The sequence below is a fragment of the Eschscholzia californica genome, unplaced genomic scaffold, assembly GCF_041429995.1.
Source record: "Eschscholzia californica isolate CP2 unplaced genomic scaffold, dmEscCali1.0.p SCAF_314, whole genome shotgun sequence".
NCBI lineage: Eukaryota > Viridiplantae > Streptophyta > Magnoliopsida > Ranunculales > Papaveraceae > Eschscholzia > Eschscholzia californica.
The window spans coordinates 17,501-22,747 of NW_028238437.1; the positions used below are offsets into that span (position 1 = coordinate 17,501).

At 34.6% G+C, this 5,247-nt stretch overlaps 3 non-coding genes across 3 annotated transcripts; 2 read left to right on the plus strand and 1 right to left on the minus strand.

Annotated features, from left to right (window-relative positions):
• Positions 1-923: 923 nt before the first annotated feature.
• On the minus strand, positions 924-995 carry TRNAT-GGU (transfer RNA threonine (anticodon GGU)). Its single transcript has one exon. It is a non-coding gene; the product is annotated as a tRNA-Thr (tRNA).
• A 676-nt stretch (positions 996-1,671) lies between these two features.
• Positions 1,672-1,755, plus strand: TRNAY-GUA (transfer RNA tyrosine (anticodon GUA)). The gene has a single exon. It is a non-coding gene; the product is annotated as a tRNA-Tyr (tRNA).
• Positions 1,756-2,152: 397 nt separating this feature from the next.
• TRNAD-GUC (transfer RNA aspartic acid (anticodon GUC)) lies at positions 2,153-2,226 on the plus strand. The gene has a single exon. It is a non-coding gene; the product is annotated as a tRNA-Asp (tRNA).
• The last annotated feature ends 3,021 nt before the right edge of the window (positions 2,227-5,247 follow it).

Below are 5,247 nucleotides of genomic sequence, written 5' to 3' on the forward strand. Positions count from 1 at the left end.
TCAAATGAATCTAAAACTCCGTAGTATATCTTTTCACAGGTCGAACCAAAAAAGACATTTCCTATTTTTTGTCCCTGTCCCTAAATGAAAGTCCCTAAATGAAATACAATATTAAATAATAGTAGACTGGAAATGAAAGTCTCTTTCTCGCATCCGTTCTCCATCACATTGTCGAGACAAAAATCTCGGATGCATCGATATGGAAATATTTGGTACATGAAACCACGATCTGATGTAGATATAATAGAATATAGATCTTTTTCTGGAATCAAAGAAAGATAGTCAAAAATAGATGGCTTTTGTGTTGTGACTCGGAATAACTCTTTCTCTGTGTAGGAACGGAATAGCAATTTATTCCTATGAAGCATCCATTAACAAGAACATTCAATCGGAAATATCGACAAATTCTTGCGTAGCCCGAGGAAATGAAATAAATAAAAAAGGGCGGTACGGTACGCTGCTACAATACAATTTTATCTCTATTGACTTTTAATATCAGAATAGCTGATATAGTCATGATTCAATGGGTCAGGTCCACTTACTTTTTCTTTTGTTGATTTCTAATCTTTACCATGGATTTGATTGGAATATGGAATAATGGAAAAGTAGGAGTATTTGCCGATTCATAACATAATTAGGGTTGGGTAGATAGACTATCTATGTCCCAAGACAAAAAGTATTGAATAATGAAACATGAGTAGGAGTATAGCCTGTAGTGACATAGTCGCCCTCCCAATAAGTGGGATGACTTATCATGATAATGAACAAAGGCTCAACTTTATAACTATACTTATTACTACTATATAATAATAACTTATTATTTATGTTATTTATGCAGATGTTTACTTTTTTTATTACAAATATCAACAATATCTCTATTTTTCGCTCCAAAATGAAGACTCAGACTGGAGTTTTGTGGAAAAAGCCCCTTATCGGATTTGAACCGATGACTTACGCCTTACCATGGCGTTACTCTACCGCTGAGTTAAAAGGGCTCGTTTGATTCAATTCCTGAATGCACCACTAGCCACTATGAGTCTACTGCATGTACCTATGTATATAATATATATACATATAGATAAATAGCGGCTCATTCAGGAACAAGAATTTTTTTGACTTAACATTTTGACTTAAGAAGTCTAGGAAAAAATGCTTATTTATATTTGATAAATATTAATGCAATGAATTGTTTCAAGACTGACCCTAATAGATTTTCGCTTATTGACTCCCATCAGAACGAGATTCACTTGATTAACACAAATTCGACTTCGACATAGATCCAAGATATTTCATCGAATCATGTGATGAAGAGATTCGACACATACCCTGAACCACATTTTTATAAAAAAAAGTCGATTACTTGTTGACCCCTTTTCAGATTTACAAGTTCTACAGCATCCTTTTTGAATAAAAAAAACGAAATTCGATGGAATCATGAAAGCCAGAAGGATTCTTCGGATCTAGTCATACCATTACATTATATTGACAATTCCAAAAAACTGTTCATACTATGAGCATAGTAGGCGATCGGGCGGGTATGCCCCCATCGTCTAGTGGTTCAGGACATCTCTCTTTCAAGGAGGCAGCGGGGATTCGACTTCCCCTGGGGGTAGGGTATTACGAAAGGAGGTTGATCGTGGATTATCCATAAGTCTAAAATGGATTCTTCCTGGGTCGATGCCCGAGTGGTTAATGGGGACGGACTGTAAATTCGTTGGCAATATGTCTACGCTGGTTCAAATCCAGCTCGGCCCAATAATTTCATTCGCCGATCCATCATGAGATGATATAACAAATTTGGCCTCCAGAAACGCCCGATGCGGGGGAATAAAGAAAAGAATTTCTGTTATATCCTTATTTATTTTATTTGTTCCCACATATTCTAATCTTTCTAATAATCTAGTCTGTAAATAGAAGGAAGGGGTTAAAGTAAAGAAAAAAAAATATTTTTTCATTGACCATTGAAAGATTTATTATCAATCGATTTGATATGGCACTAGAATTACTAGTAATACGTGTCGTTCTCACTTCACTAAAGTCCGTATCCATGTGAATAGCAATATAGCGTTCCTGTCTCTGTTACAGCACGGCGATTCTAAATAGAAATATGGTTTGAATGAAATCATAAGAATCCTGTACACCTTATTTACCTGGGATTGTAGTTCAATTGGTCAGAGCACCGCCCTGTCAAGGCGGAAGCTGCGGGTTCGAGCCCCGTCAGTCCCGACCTAGGATCCGATGAATCCATCAATTCATCTCTCTATTTTCTGTGAAGAGGGTGACAAGGAGTAGGATCTAATTCCCGGCGTGGGTCTTTATTTTCTTTTTTTTTCGTGTCTCATCGAACAAATACAGGAATTTCAATTACTTCAACAAGTACCGATTCGTGGGGAGAGACATAGGTAGATTGGTACAATTGTTGGTAGGAACATATTCAATTCAGGATTACAAGAGATACCATACTGGTCTGACTTTTTCGATTGCTTTTGATCCATGGAATGGAATAGAATACACATCCGTTTCGCGGGAGCACATATACAAATTGGATTCCTTTATTGTACGATACAAAATTAACTTAACCTTAACATAGTTAGCCCGAAAGAAGATTTTTCGGCTTATATTAAAACTACTGCCTTTTCTTCTAGCTCCTATTTTGTGTAACCTCAATTCCTAATTGGAAACAGTCTATCTATCTTATTCAAGTTGCACACTGAATTTTGGATATGATATATGTCCCAGTCCCAATCCAAGGAACGCGGCTATTATAATATAAAATAGAATTAATTATAATAAAAGAGAGGTCAAACAAAGATCTACCCCTCTTAGTAATTAGTAAGGGAATGCATAATCTTTTTTTCTTCCTATTTTATTTGAGGGGGTCCTACCGAAGAAAGAGCAAACTCCAAAATAGTGAATTTATCGAAATATTAGATCTTTTATACCGGGATCCATCTTTATGACACCTCTTTGTCTTCCACGAAAATTAGATCATAAAAAAAACTTAGTTAGTTTAGAACTGCACTTCTTCTTTTTTCCATTTTACTTCTACTGTTTGGGTTTGTGACTAATAGAAGTGGAAGACGGGTCAGATGATACCTCATCAGATGATTGTATACGGAAGGCTGTAGATTATAGAAAAGAAAGAATGAAAAATTCAGCGGGATTATTGATTGTATCAGAAATCCAATTTTTGATTTGTTATGGATAAAAGATCTTCCTATGTTATACTATTCAATTCTCGACAATGAATCGACTTGATAGCTCAGATATTGTTATTCATGATATTGATCCGATTCAATATCAAATATCATCGGGATGCAATTCATCTCATTGAATTTACAGGAGAAGATTTATCATCTCTATGGGATTAGATCCCGAGTTATTGTGAAGTAAAAAAAAAAAAACGATGAGATTATGGAAGTAAATATTCTCGCATTTATTGCTACTGCACTGTTTATTCTAGTTCCTACTGCTTTTTTACTTATTATCTACGTAAAAACAGTCAGTCAAAATGATTAATTTGAATGAAGCTTGACTTCTTAGTTCTTAGTCAATGATTGAAGAAATGAAAGTGATTTGCATTCCGCGCCTTAAATGAAATGAGCGGACTAGAATCAGCAGTATATGAGATCCGATAGTATGGTAGAAAGAAATATATGAACCTTTCTACCACACTATCTATTAGTGTATTGTCTAAAGTTGTACTGTATTCTATAAAGAGATATAGGCTTAATATAGATTAATCTACAATATATATCTTCATATATTTAAATGTAAATTACATATATGTAATTTACATTTAAATAGCACCCCAACCCTAGTTCTTCCCTCCATCTATTTGTATTACTTTCGATCAATCCGAAATAATCGAATCTTGCTCTTACTTTTACGGTTATAATTACTGGGTTTCTTATTATTTCCAATATAGATCCCGGGCTTTGTCGAAAGAATCAAATCAATTATTCTATCAAATAAAAGAAACAAAGTAAGACTTTTTTTAGCATTCCGAACAAATAATTGATTGAGCCGTTGACAGATGATCCAAAGACTTCTATGGAAAATTCTTCAGATTTGGAAAAAAAAGAGTAGTAGATCCCACGGATTTCGAACGCTTAAACCAGGGTCGATAAAGTATAAATAAGAGATTTCTAGGAGTATAAAACAAAGAGTAAGTGCGCAATATGCGAATCGTCCAAATAAGATCTTATTCTTCGTAGTACTTCGTTGGACAACGACTATATCTATGCTGCCTCCGGGAGAAAGTACGTATCTACGTAATAACAGAACGACTTCCTCTTTGAACATGAACAGTAAAGAGGGAAAGAAATTAAAAAGGGGATCGGTTGCTTCTCATTGTAATATCCATATAAAATTCTGGTAAGAACTAGTTAGTTCATCGAAATAGAATATTTAGGAAGAGTTCGGTTGTAAAAAATTTTATCTCATGTGTATCTTCTTTTACTTTACAAATACGAACATGGGAATCATTGAAATGTTTGTTTGATTGAAAGGTTATTATTCATATATTACTATTACATTACTGGATTCCAGTAGAATTTTGAAATGGAAATCTTTTTATTTTAAAACTATTTGCAGAACGATCTATGAAATAATTAATACAGTTTGATTACTCAACCCAATTAGTAGTATCTCTAGAGTCCACTTCTTCCCCATACTACAAGTGAAAGGGAAAATGTAAAGACTACCATTAAAGCAGACCAAGCAAGACTTACTATATCCATGTGAATTATGTCCCCTATCTCTATGAAGGAATTCTTACATTATTGATCACTAATAATAGTGGAATCAATGGCGCAGAGTCAAAAAGGCATTCTGACCAAACGCTATTGATGAAACAATCCAATAAATCCACACATAATAAGTTCCTATATGATTTCTGGTAGAATCGGGAAGCATTAAGCACAAGCAAGATAGGCAGTTACTCCCTTGGTATTATGTTATTAATGGAACATGTAGGAATAGTAAGACCTATGGTTTCTTTTCTTGCCCTTCATAAGCAAGAGCCATGGCAATCTACAATCAAGATAGATCACCCCCTATCGCATACCTCTATATTGGGGGTTATCGAAAAGAAGTTTTTTTTCAACTTTTGTTTTATTCTATAAATAAAACAAAGGGTAATTCTCTATCCAATCCAATATGGATTGGCTGTCTGAGCATTTCGAGACTCTCGTGAGTCTGTATACTATAAAGGTATCTGCCCCCCGTTCCACAACTACGAATTTG